This window comes from Cherax quadricarinatus, chromosome 12, assembly GCF_038502225.1.
Source record: "Cherax quadricarinatus isolate ZL_2023a chromosome 12, ASM3850222v1, whole genome shotgun sequence".
Taxonomy (NCBI): Eukaryota; Metazoa; Arthropoda; class Malacostraca; order Decapoda; family Parastacidae; genus Cherax; species Cherax quadricarinatus.
The window spans coordinates 8,601,846-8,624,722 of record NC_091303.1 but is presented as its reverse complement, the minus strand read 5'-3'; the positions used below and the strand labels follow the sequence as shown (position 1 = coordinate 8,624,722).

The window sequence follows — 22,877 nt, the reverse complement described above, 5'->3', positions numbered from 1 at the left end:
GGCGATCCTACAGGCAGTTTCTAGCCAGCGGACCAGCGTGGGCTACTTGATGAGTTTTACGGTCGAGACGTCGGCGGACGAGCAGGAAGAAACTACGTTAACAAAGAAGGAAGATAATCGTATTATTCAAGAGTTAGTCTTCGGAGTTGAATGAGAAGTGTGCCTCGCTTATTGAAGCTAGAGAAGAACATGGATGAGTGTTACGTATGTCTTTGTTTACAAATACGTATTATTTTTAGCTTCATTTGTGCCGTATTTTTGTTAGTATTGTGTACAATTAAGGTGAAAGATTTAATGATGGGAGATAAGCCTGAGGTAGTGAGTGGTGGGGGCCCATCCTGTGGTTGCCAGGCCCTCAGTAAGACCAAATAAGGTTACCTCGTCTATTTTTTTCCCCCCTTCTCGTTCGCTTCTTGCCGATATCATATATTTTCCATAATCAACGTCAAGGAAAATGGGTGAATTGTTTAAGACAGGGTGAGAGTTATGGCTCGCCTGAGACGGACGGGAGGGGACCCAAAATACCGCCTAGTAGGAACACTTCGACTCTGCTGGATATTACAAACTGACAGACGCTAGTTGATGTTGGTGGAGGACTCTTCCACTCTTGACAAATAACCTTTTGTTATCTCTTTCCTCGACGGCCGGACCACATTAGTTTGGCAGTGCAATAAAGAAAATTGTTCGTCTTAACACCAATTTCATTAACTTTCTTCATTTTCAATTTAACCATTCTAACAGACCAATTTCAATTCATTATGGTTGATATTATTGGTATTTTCTTTTTCTTTATTCCAAGGGTGAAGCTACTGCTACTCTCTAAGAAGCCATCTCTCTCTCTCTCTCTCATTCATCTCTGCTCACACCTGAAGGTACAGACATTTTAAACTCGGAGAAAACATTTTAACACATCGACAGTGCTAGTGTTGAGCATCGCCAAAAAAAAGTATATTGTGATTTTTACAGCTCGCATCTTGAAAGAGGGTTGAGCTCTTGACCATATCGAATTGCTGTCTTATTCTCGACTATCCTAGTTGCCACACTCCCGCCAGTTTTCCCAATGTATATCAGACTGCAGTCTTTACGTGGGATCTGCGACTCGGGGTGAATTTAATTAACTTGACATTGTTTGTGCTCTTGGAAAAATAAATTGCCTTTTATTGGAAAAGAACGAGAGGTTAAAACAAACACACACACAGACACACACACAGGAAAATAAGGAGATTAATTGAAGAGCCAAGAACGAGTATGCACAGGTAAGGAGGGAGGCCCAGTGACAGTATGAAAACAACATAGCATCGAAAGTCAAGTCTGACCCGAAACTGCTGTATAGCCACATCAGGAGGAAAACAGTCAAAGACCAGGTGATCAGGCTGAGGAAAGAAGGTGGGGAACTCGCAAGAAACGATCATGAGGTGTGTGAGGAGCTCAACACGAGATTTAACAAAGTATTTACATTAGAGACAGGAAGGACTCCGGGAAGACAGAACAGAGGGGAACACCAACAAAGAATATACCAACAAGTGTTGGATGACATACACACACAACGGAGGAGATGCAGAAGCTGCTAAGTGACCTTGATACGTCAAAGGCGATGGGACCGGACAACATCTCCCCGTGGGTCCTTACAGAAGGAGCAGACAGTGTGTGTGCCACTAACCATAATCTTCAACACATACCTTGAAACTGGGCAACTACCTGAGGTATGGAAGACGGCATATGTAGTCCCCATTTTTCAGAAAGACAGAAACGAGGCACTAAACTACAGACCAGTGTCACGGACGTGTATAGTATGCAAAGTCATGGAGAAGATTATCAGGAGGAGAATGGTGGAGCACCTGGAACGGAACAAGATTATAAACAACCAGCACGGATTCATGGAAGACAAATCCTGTGTCGCAAATCTTCTGGAACTTTATGACAAGGTAACAGAAGTAAGACACGAGAGAGGGGTGGGTTGATTGCATTTTCCTGGACTGCAGGAAGCCCTTTGACACAGTTCATCGCATGAGATTAGTACAGAAACTGGAGGATCAGGCGCATATAACAGCAAGGGCGCTGCAATGGATCAGAGAATACCTGACAGGGAGACAGTCATGGTACGTGATGAGGTATCACAGTGGGCGCCTGTGACGAACGGGGTCTCACAGGGGTCAGTCCTAGGACCAGTGCTGTTCTTGGTATAGGTGAATGACATGATGGAAGGGATAGACTCAGAAGTGTCCCTGTTTGCAGATGATGTGAAGTTAATGAGGAGAATTAAATCAGAGGAGTATCAGGCAGGACTACAGAGAGACTTGGACAGGCTGAACACGTGGTCCAGCAACTAGCTTCAACCCCGCCAGATGCAAAGTCATGAAGATTGGGGAAGGACAAAGAAGGCCGCAGACAGAGTATAGGCTAGGTGGTCAAAGACTGCAAACCTCATTCAAGGAGAAAGATCTTGGAGTGAGCATAACACCGAGCACGTCTCTGGAAGCACACAACCAGATAACTGCTGCAGCATATGGGCGCGTGGCAAACCTGAGAATAGCGTTCCGATACCTTACTAAGGAATCGTTCAAGACACTGTACACTGTGTACGTTAGGCCCATACTGGAGTATGCAGCACCAATTTGGAACCCGCACCTGGTCAAGCACGTTAAGAAATAAGAGAAAGTACAAAGATTTTCAACAAGGTTAGTTCCGGAGCTCAGGGGAATGTTCTACGAAGAAAGATTGAGGGGAAATCGACCTGACGACGCTGGAGGACAGGAGAGACATGATAACGACATACAAAATACTACGTGGAATAGATAAGGTGGACAGACAGGATGTTCCAGAGAGGGGACACAGAAACAAGGGGTCATACCTGGAAGCTGAAGATTCATACGAGTCAGAGGGATGTTAGGAAGTACTTCTTCAGTCAGAGCTGTCAGGAAGTGGAATAGTCTAGCAAGTGATGTAGTGGAGGCGGGAATCATACATAACTTTAAGACTAGGTATGACAAAACTCAAGGAGCGATCAGTGAAGAGGCGGGGCCAAGAGCTGAATCTCGATCCCTGCAACCACACAATTAGGTAAGTACGTACGTACGTACGTACACACACACACACACACAGACACACACACACACACACACACACACACACACACACACACACACACACACACACACACACACACACACACACACACACACACACACACACACACACTCATTCATTCATTCATTCATTATAAATGCATTATAAATTATATCTATCTATCTATTTATCTATATATTATATCGTGCCGAATAGGCAGAACTTGCCATCTTGGCTTAAATAGCAACGTTCATCTTGCCATATAGGACAAGTGAAAATTTGTGAATGCAATAATTTCGCCAAAATCATTCTGAACCTAACGAAAAAAATATATTTCACTTTTTGTTTAGTTTAAATTATTGTAAACAAATCTAAAATATATTTATTTGGGGTAGGCTAAAATAAATTGCGCTGGTTATAATAAGGTTAGGTAAGTTTTCTAAGTTCCTTTTGGTGCAAAATTATAAAGTTTTACATCAACATTAATGGAAAAAAATATATCTTTAAACGTATAAGAGAAAATTTTAGAAAGGACTTTATTTTAAATGAGTTCTTGCTAATTGACCAGTTTTACATATTCGGCACGACATGCAATAAGATCACAGTAAACAGGTGATTTCAGAATATGCAAAACAACCACTGTGAAAGAATAGAGAAATTCTAAGAGCTTTCGTGACTACTCACATTATCCTTGATGTGAGTAGTCACGAATGCACTTGTGTGTGTGTGTGTGTGTGTGTGTGTGTGTGTGTGTATGTATGTGTGTGTGTATTATATTAATATTAACTGGAGAGGGTTCCAGAGGTCAACGCCCCCGCGGCTCGGTCTAAGACCAGGCCTCATGGTGGATCAGGGTCTGATCAACCAGGCTGTTACTGCCAGCCGCACGCAAACTGACGTACGAACCACAGCCCGGTTGGTCAGGTACTAACTTTAGGCGCCTGTCCAGCGCCATCTTGAAGACAGCCAGGGATCTATTGGTAATCCCCCTTATGTATGCTGGGAGGCAGTTGGACAGTCTTGGGCCCCGGGCATTTATTGTGTACTCTCAATGTACTCGTGGCACCCCTGCTTTTCATCTGGGGAATGTTACACCTCCTGTCGAATCTTTCGCTTTCATAGGGAGTGATTTTCGTGCGCAGGTTTGGTACTAATCTTGCCGAATCGGTAAAACACGATTTTGGCTTAAATAGCGTTGCTATTTAAGCCAAAATTTGTGCATGAAATAATTTCGCAAAAATCATTCCGAACCTGACGAAAAAAATATATGTAATTCATTGTTTGTTTATTATTAAATTATTGTAAACTTGTCTAAACTATATTTACATGATTAGGCTAAAATAAACTGAGCTTGTTATAATAAGGTCAGGTAAGTTTTCTAAGGTTCTTTCGTTGCAACATTATTAATTTTTCTAACATAAAAGAAAAAAAAATTGTCTTTGCCAATGGTTTAATATATATTATACTGAGACATAGAACAAGTCTTGATTAAAACAACGATGCACTCAGTGTGACCTTTAAAGAACACGACACTCCTTCCCGAGTCATCACACTGAGTGAATATTAACATTTCTGAGTGAACACTACTCGATAACACGGTCTGGCAATCCCGAGACTACCAACCTGTCGTAAGATTAGCCTGTCGTAAGATTAGCCTGTCGTAAGATTAGCCTGTCGTAAGATTAGCCTGTCGTAAGACCAGCCAGGCTGTAGAGCATCGCTAAAATACCTGAACTAGAATCTGTTGTTATTGGGAAGGTGAGTGAAGGCCACAGTTGGCACCCTGTAGCAATGTTTGTAAATACCTGAACTTGATTTTTGGCGAATTTCCATTGACTTTAGACGAAGTTTGACGAGATTAAATTGCTTTAGAAACAAACTGAATTATGGAAATGACGCTATGAAATTAGATTACACACTTCCTAGTTTTAAATTATTTAAATTTAAATTCTAGTTCATAATTATTTAAATATATTGATTACTCTATGCAAGCATACGTACATAAGTACATATATATATATATATATATATATATATATATATATATATATATATATATATATATATATATATATATTATATATATATATATTATATATATATATATTATATATATATATATTATATATATATATATTATATATATATATATTTATATATTATATATATATATATATTTATATATTATATATTTATATATATTATATATATATATATTTATATATATATATATATATATATATATATATATATATATAATTAGTCGTACATTTACATAATTATGAGGAATAAAAGCCATTACCAAGGCTGGAACAATTCATGAATCTATTTTGTACGACGTTTCTTTCCATTTTGTTCCAGTCTTCTAACTCTCAAGTTTCCCCTCCGATCAGTCTGATCCATCAGACCAGCGACCAGGAAACTTGGCCTCGGACTTGTCTATGAGGGCAGTAACTCCCGCGAGCAACTAAAGGCAACATAACCTACAGGTAACCCCCTAATATATCTGGCATAATGGAAAGAGGAATCCATACGCCGACGCCATCTTTCGGTACTGAAGAAGACCACAAGTGCTCCTCAGCGAGGCTTACGCACCTTGTACTGCCCAGGTCAGAAGAAGGTGATCTATTTTCCACCTTATTTTCAGACACTATCAACCCTATAATTATATTGTCACCCTCTTAACTTACTCGGCACTTATTTTCTGACCACAAAGCGGGTCCATGGGAAGGGGCGTCTGATAACCCATTAAGGACCGTATGTCTGGGAAGAGGTAGGGAGCATCTCCCAGGAACGCTAACGCCAGCGTTTAAGCCCATGTTCGTAGTAGGTGAGAGGTTTCTTGTTAAAAGATGATTTAGTGGCATATTTGAGTGTTGGGAGGTGATGTATATTCTAAACTGTGAAATGGCGTGTATAGAGGATGCTTAACCCGCAGATAAGACGCTACGGGTTCATGTTTTCGGTCTTGCGCTTGTGTGCGGGTGTGTTATCTACACATCAGCTGACCACTTACGATGCATTCTGTTCCTCTTGTAATCTCTCTCGGTCTTCGAGGACGTGGGGGAGGGGATGCCTTGATGCTAGTGATTGGCTCTTGATTCGTGGAACTGGAACCACCTTTTCCGTCATTCGGATCAAATCTGATTACTTCACGTTCTTCAGGCGTTGTATAAGGTTGCAGCAGTCTTAGTGTTCCCAGGTAAATATGGCAGTCTGTCACACTGTCTCCAGATCAGCTGCCAGCTGGTGTTGCATTCTGTGCCTCATGCTAGCCCTCGCGTTCTGCTGCTTCTGTACCAATACCAGCAACAAAGGAACACAGTAATAATAGCTTCATCAGTAGCAGCAAGAACATAACGTCAACAGCAAGAAAGTCACCAACAAAAACAACGTCGAAAAAGAGCAAAAGCAACGACAAGAACAACAAAGCAACAGCAACAGCCAAAAACAAACAAACAAAAAAATAACTCATCATTAGAAATAATTGTGCATCATTTCAGAGCAATATTACTGCCAAGACACTACATTTGAACACTTCCATCTATTCATAAAATTGTACCGTCTTAAATTAGTAGAATAACAAGCAAGTTTTATTGCCAGGTGTACATTTATTATTATTATTATTTATTATTATTATTTATTATTATTATTATTATTTCATTTTATTATTTTTATTTGCATTATCTTTTTTAATAAAACTTCGTTAAACCCGTGTGGGTCATACAACCCTGGATGGAGGTGTTTAAACATGAGACACCTTCAGTGGATAAGCTTCGGTCCTTAGACTTCGTCATTCTGCATGATACAAGACTGACCAAGATTCCTAACTCTTCCTGGAGGAGAGGTAGCCAACTACACCATTCAAGAACCAACTTCCTGCTATGGCCACGTCCTGCATCAGAGACCTCACCAGGCAGAAAGATTCATTTGCCAAACCAAACAGTGAAGCAAGTGTGTACACAGTACCACGTGAATAGTGTAACAAGTCCTATATAAGAGGAACAGTGAGGAATGTTTCTATATGGGCCCCAGAACACACGCAGGCACGCATCCGAAGCACCAGAAACTCTTATGTTTTGTCCAGATTAACATAGGGATATCTGATGAGCTGGAAGAAAGCAGAGATGATCCAGAGAGAATCCAACATTGATAGGCGCCACTGTATTGAACCAATTACTACTACCACCACCACCACCACCACAGAGGTTAGGTAAGGTTCGTAAGAAAACAGGAGCAGTGTTTCCTGACGCGGGTCATAATCAGACGATGACCCGCCGTAGGAGCTTTTGGTCATCTGACCGAGGCCTTCCACTGGCTTACTGGTCCACCTCTTTAAAAATTAGGGTCAGTTATAACCATTTTTTTATATCATAGAACAGAGATCCGGATAGTACACCATCTCGACTACCCCAAGGCAAGGAAACGGGCTTAACCACGTTGATTATGTTCTGCCACGTGACGCGGCTGTTAGATGACCTGACGATCTCACCTGATCTTCACCAGTAATCTATTGTCTATATTGTCTTCCTTGTACCATTTGGACCGACCTAAGTCCCAGGACTTAAGTTTTCAATAAAAATGCCCAAGTGTATGAAGTTGTCGTGTCATCCATGTTGTTGGTATCGTTGTAACTTCTACCTTTATTAAACATTAAGTCTCGTGTAACTGAAACCTTCAAGGAAGAATCTTGACATTATTATCCGCCCTCTCAAGAGCACACACTTTAAGTGTACACGTGATTCTTCTCATATCTCTCTCTCTCTCTCTCTCTCTCTCACACACACACACACACTCACACTCTCTCACACTCTCTCACACTCTCTCACGCTCTCTCACACTCTCTCACTCTCTCTCACACTCTCTCACACTCTCTCACACACACACTCTCACTCTCGTTCGCTCTGCACAATCACACCAGAAGAAAAAATGTATATGCGCCCGTGTGTAAAAAAAAATGAACCGGAAAAATAAAGGAAAGAGGAAAGCTTACGCCAGTGTGGGAGGGGGAAATACGTGACGTACTTGACATTCCAAGAGGAATGCAACCTGGAAACATTACACCTGAAAGTGGGTAGGAAAGACCTTGCCTCACGACCCCGAACCTACACAGGTGTAACATAAAGTAAAATTTCTTAAAATATTATTAGTCTTCCGCTGTGCCACGTGTCTTTTGGCAAAATATCTCCATTGATACTGAGGGAGGCAGCAGAAATACTATGCAGACCATTAATGAGGTTCTACAGCAAATCATTGGAAACGTCAGAGCTGGAAACCCGCAAACGAAGCTCCGCTCATACGGACACCATCACTGCATGGTGATGCGGAAGATAATAAGTAAATTATTAAACCACTTGGAAAAGGCGGACTTTTTAAAAGAAAAGCAACATTAGTTTTGGGAAGGAAAAATCATGTTTGACTTAATTCGATCCTGTGACACGATAATGAATCTTAAATGGGAAGGAAGAAGGCGAACTGCATTTTCCTAAACTATTAAAAGGTTTTTGTCATGATTTTTAACAAGTCTAATCTACATATTAGAAAACCAGGCTGGAGAGACCGGAAGATGGAAGAGGAAGATCACATCGCTGGCAAACTAGAATCTTAACCAAGAAGTATTCAGTGTACGCTGCATATGGAGGACAGTCCTAGATACGGCGCCGGAGTGGAACTCTGATAGAAAGAACATAAGGAAATTGAAATTCAGAGATTTGCCGCAGGGTTGGTCCGTGAACCGAAATATGGACTATGAAAATAAGTTAAGTTGGATGAAGATTATTGAGGAACCAAAGGATGCATAATCATAAGTAATGAGGTACTCGGAGACAACGTAGATAGGAACAGACTGAAACTGGACAAACAGGAACAAGGAACAAACATGGAAGCTGGAAGCCTCAGTGAATCAGAGAACCATAAAGAATTCCATCCGTGTGATGGTAACTAACAAATGGAATGTATTAGCAAGGGATGTAGTGGTAGCCAACTCTGTACATAATATGCTGATTAGTACAAAACCCCAAAGGGCAGGAAGAAATGCCACGTAAGTAGACTAACAAAGGTGACGACCATTAGTCATCGCTCAATTCCTAGTAGACAAAGCTTGGAGGTGCACAACTAGGTGAGTACACTCAGGCTCACAAGCACTTATACAAGTGCATTCTTACGTGTGCACACACACAGGTTTGAATATATTACAGGGTGAGTGCCTCGCATGAGAATAACCTGTGCCTGCCTCGCCACTGCCTCTCACGAGAGTAACATTCGAGTGCCTCGCATAAGAGTAGCCTGTACCTGCCTAGCCATTGCCTCTCGCTAATATCCACATCAGCACTGGTTTTCCCTGCCCCTGACGTAACCTTGGCTGGAGCTCAACCTTCGTGGAGAACACAAAGCTGGATATTCCTCACCTGTGACGACCACCGATTGTTCCCCAGGTAAATTGTCCCGTAATTATTAATGCGACGTATGATACTCTCAGACTGTGCTTGTTGAAGTTTCCCTCCTGCGTATAACTAGTAGACATGTTAATCTATGGTCCAAGGCACTGAAATTATCCTCCACTTCGAACCAAAACCCGATTTTCCTGCATTTCGCAGGCGCTGTTTAGCCCTTAAGAATTTAGCACCTCCCAGTGAATAAAGTAAGTATTCTACAGCAGGCGACAGGTAACGAAAACTTGTCTCGACTCGTGCGCACGAGTGGTAGACCAGGAGTCGTGGAAGAGCTTTCCTTAAAATCGCGTAACCATGTATTTGGTCTCCCGTTAACGGCCAGTAGACCAAACATTTCGGAAATATAATATGGGAAATATATTTAACCTTTGTTTCTACTAGTTGCTTACTGCATAAAATAGTATAGCAGCAAAATGCTTATGTGCCCAATTAAGTTAAAAACTTTATGCTAAATGTCACTTCCTCCCCCCCCCTCGTTATAAATGAGATAAATTATCTGTTTTATATAATTAAGGTATTTATAGCTCGTTTTGGAGTAGATTTAAATAAATCTATAATACTCGCAATATAAAACTCACACTTCTATAATATTTGAACTCTGAACGATTTTGATTATTTAAGTTTATTAATATGAAAACAATATACACAACTGCCACGTACATAAGCATCGTCTTGGACCAGGCTTAACCAGTGCCATGCCAGGAGGGTAAGTCTTGAACCAGACGTAACCAGTGCCATGCCAGGAGGGTAAGTCTTGAACCAGACGTAACCAGTGCCATGCCAGGAGGGTAAGTCTTGAACCAGACGTAACCAGTGCCATTCCAGGGGGGGCAGTCTTGGACCAGACTTAACCAGTGCCATGCCAGGAGGGTAAGTCTTGAACCAGACTTAACCAGTGCCATGCCAGGAGGGTAAGTCTTGAACCAGACTTAACCAGTGCCATGCCAGGAGGGTAAGTCTTGAACCAGACTTAACCAGTGCCATGCCAGGAGGGTAAGTCTTGAACCAGACGTAACCAGTGCCATGCCAGGAGGGTAAGTCTTGAACCAGACGTAACCAGTACCATTCCAGGGGGGGGGGCAGTCTTGGACCAGACGTAAGCAGTGCCATTCCAGGGGGGGCAGTCTTGGACCAGACGTAACCAGTACCATTCCAGGGGGGGCAGTCTTGGACCAGACGTAACCAGTACCATTCCAGGGGGGGCAGTCTTGGACCAGACGTAACCAGTACCATTCCAGGGGGGGCAGTCTTGGACCAGACGTAACCAGTGTCATGCCAGGAGGGTCAGTCTTAGTATACGTAAATAACGTCGTTAATGGACTATTTTACATTACAAACATTCACAGATGATAAAAAAAACACAAAAGCAGAAAATGGCTTAAGCATAACCCATTAAGACACCTGAAATCACCTACAGAAATGCACACACGATTTGTTTTATGTAATAAATTAACATGTGTAGATGAATGGTTCAGAGAACCGACATGTTGATAAATTAGACACATGTGCAACTCTTGGGTATCTTTATTGAGGAAACGTTTCGCCACACAGTGGCTTCATCAGTCCATACGTAGGAGAAACTTGAAGAACAGGAAGAGAATGAGGTAATCAGTCCCTCAACCTTGAGTCGATGTGTTCAGTCCATCAATCTTGAATAGAATACTGCATATCAGCGGAGAAGCAGCTTATAAACCGTATGGCAGGAGAGGTGTAGCAGTCATAGGTGGTGTCACATTTGTTCAATGTGGAAGTAGGTCGTGCCCAAGAATTAGGCAAGCTAAGAATTCCTAAGTATTAAGATCCCAAGAAGTTGCAGTGTCTGACAGATTTGTAGATGAATGGTTCAGAGAACCGACATGTTGATAAATTAGACACATGTGCAATTCTTGGGTATCTTTATTGAGGAAACGTTTCGCCACACAGTGGCTTCATCAGTTTCTTCAAGTTTCTCCTACGTATGGACTGATGAAGCCACTGTGTGGCGAAACGTTTCCTCAATAAAGATACCCAAGAGTTGCACATGTGTCTAATTTATCAAATTAACATGTATATAAATTTAATTCACCTTCAAATTTATAGTGACATAGACATATGTGCAAAATCTGGGTAGATATCTTGACTATCTTTATCAGATTTATCAAGACTGAAGGTACTTATCACCAACTCCTGAGCTGAGGGACTAATTACCTCATCTTCCACTGTCTTATGAATACAATTTTGCAAGGTTGAGTGATTATCTTCCCTTCTCTGGTCCTCTATTTATGTCCATTTCATTAATAAAGTCGCTGGTTGGCGCAATGTCTACAATATAGATACCCAGGTGTTGTACATGTAACTGATTCATCAACTTATCGGTATTGTATACCACTGATATAATATCCTTAAATAGATCTTGCCCAGAAAGTAGGAAACAATATTTATTATTTTTATTAACACATCGGCCATTTCCCACCAAGGCTGGGTGACCCGAAAAAGAAAAACTTTCCCCATCATTCACTCCATCACTGTCTTGCCAGAGGCATGCTTACACTACAGTTATAAAACTGCAACATTAACACCCCTCCTTCAGAGTGCAGGCACTGTACTTCCCATCTCCAGGACTCTAGTCCTGCCTGCCGGTTTCCCTGAATCCCTTCATAAATATTACCTTGCTCACACTCCAACAGCACGTCAAGTATTAAAAACCATTTGTCTCCATTCGGTCATATTTGACACGCTCACGCATGCTTGCTGGAAGTCCAAGCCCCTCGCACACAACCTCCATTACACCCCCTCCCTCCAACCTCTCCTAGGCCGACCTCTACCCCCACCTTCCTACCACTACTGATTTATACACTCTGTCATTCTATTTTGTTTCATCCTCTCTACATGTCCAAACCACCTCAGCAACCCTTCCTCAGCCCTCTGGATAATTGTTTTGGTAATCCCGCACTTCCTCCTAATTTCCAAACTATGAATTCTCTGCATTATATTCTCACCACACATTGCCCTCACACATCACATCTCCATTGCCTCCAGCTTCCACCATTGCCTCCAGCTTCCACCATTGCCTCCAGCTTCCACCATTGCCTCCAGCTTCCACCATTGCCTCCAGCTTCCACCATTGCCTCCAGCCTCCACCATTGCCTCTAGCCTCCACCATTGCCTCTAGCCTCCACCATTGCCTCTAGCCTCCACCATTGCCTCCAGCCTCCACCATTGCCTCCAGCCTCCACCATTGCCTCCAGCCTCCACCATTGCCTCCAGTCTCCACCATTGCCTCCAGCCTCCACCATTGCCTCCAGTCTCCACCATTGCCTCCAGCCTCCACCACTGCCTCCAGCCTCGATCATTGAATCCAGCCTCCACCACTGCCTCCAGCCTCCACCACTGCCTCCAGCCTCCACCATTGCCTCCAGTCTCCACCATTGCCTCCAGCCTCCACCACTGCCTCCAGCCTACATCATTGAATCCAGGCTCCACCACTGCCTCCAGCCTCCACCACTGCCTCCAGCCTCCATCATTGAATCCAGCCTCCATCATTGAATCCAGCCTCCACCACTGCCTCCAGCCTCCACCACTGCCTCCAGCCTCCATCATTGCCTCCAGCCTCCATCATTGAATCCAGCCTCCACCACTGCCTCCAGCCTCCACCACTGCCTCCAGCCTCCACCACTGCCTCCAGCCTCCACCACTGCCTCCAGCCTCCACCACTGCCTCCAGCCTCCACCACTGCCTCCAGCCTCCACCACTGCCTCTAGCCTTCTCCTTGTAGCAACAAGAATATAAAAGCACAAATACCGTGATTGGAAAAATACACAATTCGCGCATGAGAGAATGAAACTTACGACGTTTCGGTCCTACTTGGCCCATTAACTAATCACTAGTTAACGATTCATGTCGGACCGAAACGTCGTCATAAGTTTCAATCTACTATATGCTGGTTATTTATGTATAGTTCTGACCCTTCAAGGGGGATGCCATGAAGGAACGATATCTTCCTTCCCATTTCTCAGATATATCTACCATTTACCAGGCGCTGCATAACCCTTCCTGGCTTAGCGCTCTCGTGACTGTGATAATATCGACCCCAAAACATTACACTTTATGCCTAACATTTAAGTATGTTACTCGCGCGTGTGACCGGAAGTGAAGAAACTGCTTTACGGCGAAGTAATAAATATATATCACCTTTTAGCCTCAATTTGAAGAGAGAATTAGGCTCATGGGAAAATTTTAGGATATGACTCAAGGTGTGAGTTAACAGATTCTGCTGACAGGTTGTCAGGTTGTCAGTCACATTGTTACTTGTGTTGCTATAGTCTTGATTGTTGTTGTTTTGCGGATCTTGTGACGCTCCCACCGGAAGCCGAAGACAGGAAGCGGCCATGACGATGGTGAATGAAACAGTAGTCAAAGACTTGAGAGAAGACGAATGACAAGGGAAAGAAAAAGGCAAGAGAATTCCGATAAATAACAGATTTTTAGGTTTGGCACCAAAGTAAGAATTTGGGGGCAGCGACTCTAATCGTGCAAGTAAAAATGCCGCCTCAAAAAAAACGGTATCATGCTGCTTGATGTTATTGCTCGAGTTTGTAAGATATCAGTCTTTTATCTCCCCTCCGCTTTTTTACCAGTTACTCTTACTTCCTTTTAGGCTAGACTGAAAAAAATTACCCTGTTTAATGGATTAAACATAGCCATCTTTCCTACTATTTTTTTTAAACTGGTTAGGGAGGTTTGAAAGAGGCAGTCATGAAACATCCGTTAAAATTACCAAAGCAAGTACAACGTAACAGAAATACGGTAAACAAAAGCCCATGACGAACTCGATAAATATTGACATAACAGATTCACTCAGCTGATGGAGCACCCAGGAACACTTCCTTGTAACACTAGCGGTAACAACACCACGCTTATTATAGAGCAAGTACTGGGGACAGTCGCCGTGTGTTGTGCTGGGGACAGTAGCCGTGTGTTGTGCTGGGGACAGTCGCCGTGTGTTGTGCTGGGGACAGTCGCCGTGTGTTGTGCTGGGGACAGTCGCCGTGTGTTGTGCTGGGGACAGTCGCCGTGTGTTGTGCTGGGGACAGTCGCCGTGTGTTGTGCTGGGGACAGTCGCCGTGTGTTGTGCTGGGGACAGTCGCCGTGTGTTGTGCTGGGGACAGTCGCCGTGTGTTGTGCTGGGGACAGTCGCCGTGTGTTGTGCTGGGGACAGTCGCCGTGTGTTGTGCTGGGGACAGTCGCCGTGTGTTGTGCTGGGGACAGTCGCCGTGTGTTGTGCTGGGGACAGCTCGAAGCTGTAATAGCGATGTAGGGGAAGTGGATGCTGTTGTTAGAATCATACACAGATAAACCACCTCATAAGAGAATGAAACCTATGAAGAAGTTTCGGTCCGACTTGGACAATTAACTAATCACGGTATTGTGGCTTTACATTCTTTCAGACGATAAAATGATGGTGGTACCAATATTAGTTGCAGCACTAGTGTTAGTAGAATTGATATTAACTATAGCAGATATTAAAGTGGGGGGAAAACTGGTAGATGCAGCAGAAATCCTTGTATGAGCAATGACAGCACTAGAAACAGCAATTACTTAATAATGGTTAGCGTAAAGTAGTAACAGTACGACCAGCAAGTTAACTATTTCGGGAAAATAAACTAGCAGAAGTCAAAAAGAGCGACATGGGTGGCACTATGGCCACCGAATAACAGAATTAAGATAATCATCAGTAGTTATGAAGTGAATTAAACGTGAGTGAAACGGTAGCCACCAACTAGCAGCAGCAGCATCCAGCAGCAGTAGCATCCAGTAGCAGCAGCATCCAGTAGCAGCATCCATCAGCATCAGCAGCAGCATCCATCAGCATCATCAGCATCGTGCATCAGCATCGTGCATCATCAGCATCATCCATCAGCAGTAACAGCAAGTGGTTTACACGAGTATTCAGAAGTGACAGAAAATGGTGGAACGGTAGCACCAAAGTAGCAGCAACAACAGACGAACCAGTGTTTCCGAAACCAACTCCCGGACGATCTACCTGGCTTTCTGGCTCTCGAACTTGACAGATGTTTTGACTTGCAAATTCCACGGGTCCTTAGTCTTCCCTCACCATGATGGATGACAGAAGTGAGGCAAGCTTCTCTCACCACCTTCTCTAGGTTCTCTGGTACTTTTCTAGTTTTTCTTCTGCATCTTCTCGTTCTTCACTACAACTACTTCCATGTTTACAGGTAGGCCTACGCACACTTTCTACATGATGCTGCATGCCTGTGTGTGCCTCTTCACGTCAACAAATGTTTCTACACTACCACGCATTCCTACAAATCTTCATACATTCCTACACACACCCACTTTACTAAACATACACGCCCACACACACAAACACCCACACGCCTAAAAACACCCACACCTACATACACACACCTACACGCACCTACACACACACACAAAACCTACACACACACACACACACACACACACACACACACACACACGCACACACACACACACACACACACACACACGCACACACACACACACACACGCACACACCTACACACGCACACACCTACACACACACCTACACTCACACCTACACACACACCTACACACACACCTACACACACACACACCTACACACACACACCTACACACACACACACACACACACACCTACACACACACACACCTACACACACCTACAAACACACACACCTACACACACCTACACGCTAGTCATGGTACGTGGCGAGGTGTCAGAGTGGGCACCTGTGACCAGCGGGGTCCCGCAGGGGTCAGTCCTAGGACCAGTGCTGTTTCTGGTATTTGTGAACGACATGACGGAAGGAATAGACTCTGAGGTGTCCCTGTTTGCAGATGACGTGAAGTTGATGAGAAGAATACACTCGATCGAAGACCAGGCAGAACTACAAAGGGATCTGGACAGGCTGCAGACCTGGTCCAGCAATTGGCTCCTGGAGTTCAATCCCACCAAGTGCAAAGTCATGAAGATTGGGGAAGGGCAAAGAAGGCCGCAGACGGAGTACAGTCTAGGGGGTCAGAGACTACAAACCTCACTCAAGGAAAAAGATCTTGGGGTGAGTATAACACCAGGCACATCTCCTGAAGCGCACATCAACCAAATAACTGCTGCAGCATATGGGCGCCTTGCAAACCTCAGAACAGCATTCCGACATCTTAATAAGGAATCATTCAGGACCCTGTACACCGTGTATGTTAGGCCCATATTGGAGTATGCGGCACCAGTTTGGAACCCACACCTAGCCAAGCACGTGAAGAAACTAGAGAAAGTGCAAAGGTTTGCAACAAGACTAGTCCCAGAGCTAAGAGGTATGTCCTACGAGGAGAGGTTAAGGGAAATCAACCTGACGACACTGGAGGACAGGAGAGATAGGGGGGACATGATAACGACATACAAAATACTGAGAGGAATTGACAAGGTGGACAAAGACAGGATGTTCCAGAGATTGGACACAGTAACAAGGGGACACAGTTGGAAGCTGAAGACACAGATGAACCACAGGGATGTTAGGAAGTATTTCTTCAGCCACAGAGTAGTCAGTAAGTGGAATAGTTTGGGAAGCGATGTAGTGGAGGCAGGATCCATACATAGCTTTAAGCAGAGGTATGATAAAGCTCACGGCTCAGGGAGAGTGACCTAGTAGCGATCAGTGAAGGGGCGGGGCCAGGAGCTCGGACTCGACCCCCGCAACCTCAACTAGGTGAGTACAACTAGGTGAGTACACACACACACCTACACACACACACACACACACCTACACACACACACACACACACATACACACACACACACACACCCACACACACACACACACACCTACACACACACCTACACACACACACACCTACACACACACACACCTACACACACACACACACACACACACACACACCTACACACACACACACATACACACACACACACACACACCTACACATACCTACACACACACCTACACACACACACACCTACACACACACACACCTACACACACACCTACACACACACACACACCTACACACACACCTACACACACACACACACACACCTACACACACACACACACACCTACACACACACACACACACCTACACACACACACACACACACACATACACACACACACACACACATACACACACACACACACACACACCTACACACACCTACACACACACCTACACACACCTACACACACACCTACACACACACCTACACACACACCTACACACACACCTACACACACACCTACACACACACACCTCTACACACACACACCTCTACACACACACACACCTCTACACACACACACCTCTACACACACACCTACACACACACCTACACACACACCTACACACACACACCTACACACACACACACACACACCTACACAACAGGCCTAGTGTCTAATCGACATGTGCCTAGGACAAAATGGTAACTAACACACACACCTACACACACACACACCTACACACACACACCTACACACACACACACCTACACACACCTACACACACCTACACACCTACACACACACACCTACACACTCACACACACCTACACACTCACACACACCTACACACTCACACACACCTACACACTCACACACACCTACACACACACACCTACTCACACACACACCTACGCACACACACGCCTACACACACACACACACCTACACACACACACACACACACACACCTACACACACACACACCTACACACACACACACCTACACACACACACCTACACACACACACCTACACACACGCTCAAACACACACCTACACACACCTACACACACACACACACACACACACACACACCTACACACACACACCTACACACACCTACACACACACACCTACACACACACACCTACACATACGCACCTACACACACGCACCTACACACACCTACACACACACACACACACACACACACACACACACACACACACACACAGCCACACACCCTCACATACGACCGCACATCCCGATCACTAGAATTTCTCCAGGACATGCCGTTACCTTCACGGTAACCATCTCCTGTTGGTCAGTTACCAGTCTCTTGCACCCTTTCCCTGCTACTTTCTTTTTCCCCCTCCCCTATCTTCTTTCTCTGTGCCCTCTTTTCTCCCTTTCCCTAGCTTGTCCTGCTCTTCTTTCACACCCATTTTTTTTTCTTCTCTCTACTTCCTATTTATTCCTCCTCCTCGTCCATATTGTGTTTTATTTCTTATCAATGTATTATGAGCTTTTTCTCTATATTCGTCGTCCAATTTGGCAGATCTTCTTTATTCTCTTGTTTATTCTTTGCCATGTTTCTCAATTTTCTGTTTTTTTCTATTTCTATAATTTATTACATTTTTCTTATCTCATTTACTTTCATTCTCTAATATTTATTTTCTTTGCTCGCGCCTCATTTGTCTTATTCTTCCTTCTAATCATCATCCTCTTCCTCCCTCTTCCATCCTCTTCCTTCATCCTCTTCTTTCTTCCTCCGTTTCGTTTTTTTTTTTTTTGTCCACGTTCTCATGTAAAACTCGTTTTACGTAATATAGCAAAACGAAAAAAAACAGCGTGTGTTAAAATGTCCAAAACTGTCACGATAACCTACATCCAGGACGACGTATCGGTGCCTTCTGGACTCTTATAAAAGTCAAAATTCCCAGAGAGAGACTATAAAGTGTCTCACTGGTTGTACGTGTCCGTTGACCTGACACTGTTGGTAATTCTACCAGCATTTATAAAAAAAAAAAAAAGTCAGTGATGATAGTTCTGGACGGACCGAAACATCGCTTAGTTCCATGTCGGAGTTACTGGCCAACTATGATGTTATTTTTTATTTTTTTTTATAACCTTGGCCGTAAGACCTAGTAAACTTTAAAATCTACCTATTTGTTTTTCAGTATTGTGTGGCATTTCTCGGTATTGTGGCATTTCTCAGTACCGTGGTATTTCTCGGTATTGTGTGGCATTTTTCGGTATTGTGTGGCATTTCTCAGTACTGTATGGCATTTCTCTCCACCATTTATATGGCAGCAGCGTGGTCGAGGGATGGAGGGAGGGAGCAGCAGCAGCAGCAAGCCCTCCGCTTGACTATAGTGACCTCAGCTCTCTGGAGAAATAACGGTAGTTACACACTAGCTTTTCTGGGAAGCTAAAACTGGATGTAGTGAGGCCATGTAGGGTTTTATATCTTGTCAAATACTTTTGCATCTCTCCCATTCTTTTGTCTTCATCCTCTCCCTCCCTCCCTCTCTCCCGCTCCCTCTCCTCCCTCCCTCATCCTTCTCTCCCGCTCCCTCTCCTCCACGACCCTCCTTGACCTTTGCCACAACATGAGTGACCTTAATTATACTTCACTGTACCCGCTGCACTCTCTTGCTCTGACCTTTTTTTTTAATATACTATGAACAGTGACTTGGTACATATTCCCTTTGATTAACGAATATATTCTTTACACCCTAATTCTTATATGGATTGCTGATACACTGATAAAAATAAAAAAAAATTCGCTTTAACAAATTATGTGTCGTTCCGAATAGGTAAAACTTACGATTTTGACTTAAATAGCAACGCACTTCTTGCCGAATAAGGAAAGATAAAATTTGTGTATGCAAATATTTCGCAAAAATCATTCTGAACCTAACTAAAATATATTTCATTGTGTTTGTTTATTATTAAATTATTGTAAACTTATCTAAAATATATTTAGTTGGATTAGGCTAAATTAAATTACGCTTGTTATAAGGTTAGGTAAGTTTTCTAAGGTTCTTTTGGTACAAAATTATTAATTTTTACATTAACTTAAATGAAAAAAATATATGTTTAAGTAAGAGAAAACCTTAAAAAAGGATTTTATTTTAAGTGAGTTCTTGCTAATTGACCAGTTTTACCTATTCGGCACGTCATTTTTATATATATATATATATTATATATATATATATATATATATATATATAATATTTAAATATATATATATATAATATTTAAATATATATATATATATATTTAAATATATATATATTTAAATATATAGACTAACTGAAGCGAGAGTACAGGTGTTGCTACAGTCACTACAGTCCAGGTGTAGTATTTTCTTGGTAAAAAATATCGGAAACGGGAAACCCACAGAAGGGTTTAGTTCGATGACGTCACGATAGTGATATCACTGGCTCTACGACCGGTGACTCATACAAGTATTCTCACCTGACTCGAATTAAAATACCAGACTTACAAAACACCAGTTATATCTGTTTTATTAGATAAAACGAATTCGTAATGTGTAATTTAGTGTAGAGGCGATGCGAGGAGAGGCACTGGTTTGAGAAGATGGGGAGGGGGGGAGACTGAAGTCAAGGCTGACGTCACTAAGTCACGTCATAACCGGAAACTCGTGTTTATTATGCTGGCCTCCTGATCCACCTCCTGCAGTCGTGTCCTGGTGTCTGGTGTGATCGTGTGCTCCTTCTGTAGCTCCTCCGTCACAGCTACAGCAGTTAGCATGAGGTAATGTGATATAAATATTATTTTGTAATTGTGTTCACTGCACGATGAGAGTTGGTGTGATGCGCAAGTTGACACTTGGGCTGAGGAGCGTGTGACGCTGACAGTAGCAAGTGTTGGATGTTTCTTTAGTGTTAATGTTTCTTCTGAAGACGAGTAAAGGTGAACACTAGCGAGATGAGTGACAGTTGCTTCCCGAGTCCAGTCCTGAGCGAAGGAGAAACTTGGGAGCGAGTCTGAACACCCGCAGCGCTTGTTCACCTGGTAGTAAGTAGGTACCCGAGTGTTAGCCACCTGCTGTGAGTCATATCTTTGGATAGAGGACCCAAGGATGCGAGTAGAAATGAGCCACTCTAGTTGGCTTTCATGGGTTATTCTGAATTACTAACAAACCACGGAACGGGTGGGGTGTGAATCCATGGCGAGTGAATAAAAACCAGTGCGTACGAATGCGTCTGGTCACCAACTAGAAAAGACCTGACCCGGGACAACACCGGCGAACCACATCACAGCAGAGCTTACGACTCACTCTCCATGGGTTCGAACCCCACACGTTCCGTGGTTTGTTTGCAGTTGCGTTATGATTTCGTGAGTCCCGGGTTACTAACTCTCCGGGTTAATGGTCCGGTTACATATAGAATTAGAACTTTCACCAAAAGTATTTTATCTGGCATAAGAGATAAAAGGGACACGAGCCGATATACAAACTATTATCATTATTTATTATTATTATTCTTGTTACAATCAAAACTAAGCGCTAAACCCACAAGTGTCGTACAGCGCTGCAGGATGGGATGTGCTAAATATGAAATATGCGAAGATCAGAGACAGTGAGGCGAGGCAGAGTTAGCAAGGGTAGTGGGGAACGCTGAACGGACAATACGTATAGTCAAAGTTGGTGTTAAAAACGAAGTGGCTAACTAGGTCAGAGGAAGTCTATCCCCCCCCCCATCTCTCTCTCTCTCTCTCTCTCTCTCTCTCTCCCCCTCTCTCTCTCTCTCTCTCTCTCTCTCTCTCTCTCTCTCTCTCGCTCTCGCTCTCGCGCGCGCGCTCTCTGACCCTCCCAGATTTAGCGCTTCGTTTGATTCAATAATCACTACCAATGTATTTTTAATTATTACTATTATTTCTGTCCGGATAAGATTTATTTTTTCAGACAGTTTAACTCTAGTTGAGTCAGCATGGCGTGGAGCAACAGCTCCTCCCAGGCTGAATAATAATTTTGCTGACCTTGTCTACGCCCCCAAAAATTTTGCTTGATGTATCTCGAGCAGTCTTTTCCTGCCCACCCTATCAAGTCCTCTCGAATATATTATACATATCCTCTTATCGTCCTCTAAGAGTTCAGTTTAATTCTTGCATTAGATTCAGTGCCAGTGTGCTGCTGCTGCTGCTGCTGCTGCTGCTGCTGCTGCTGCTGCCTTTATTGGCAGGCTTTATCAGGGGTGTGGGGGGGGGGGTATTACGTACTTGCTATGTGAGTCTGGACGCCAGTATGTGCTGTGGGTGTTGATGCAGATGCCGGGATGGGAAGCCCTGTCAAAGGTCCACTTATCACTTGTTTTTCTTACTACAGCTGTAGGATAAGGAGCATGAATGAGGGAGGGAGCGTGTCAGTCAATCAGTTTGACTCATCTCCACGTTTCTCTCTCTCTCTCTCTCTCTCTCTCTCTCTCTCTCTCTCTCTCTCTTATATATATATATATATATATATATATATATATATATATATATATATATATATATATGTATACATATATATACATATATGTATACATATATATACATATATGTATACATATATATACATATATGTATAC

General features: G+C 43.3%; 1 protein-coding gene across 7 annotated transcripts in view; it reads left to right on the top strand.

Annotated features, from left to right (window-relative positions):
* LOC128686657 (uncharacterized) overlaps positions 1-22,877 on the top strand; it is a 138,249-nt gene that overhangs the window by 101,523 nt on the left and 13,849 nt on the right. The window contains exon 1 of one of the 7 annotated variants that reach the window (XM_053773665.2): positions 9,364-9,500. The exons of 2 other annotated variants lie outside the window; for them this stretch is intronic. The gene's annotated coding sequence lies outside the window, so the exon portion shown is untranslated. Of the gene's footprint in view, positions 1-9,363; positions 9,501-19,661; positions 19,681-20,912; positions 21,061-21,181; positions 21,329-22,877 lie in introns of those variants that run through there. 4 more of the 7 variants (XM_053773664.2, XM_053773660.2, XM_053773659.2 and 1 more) reach the window with 4 other exon arrangements.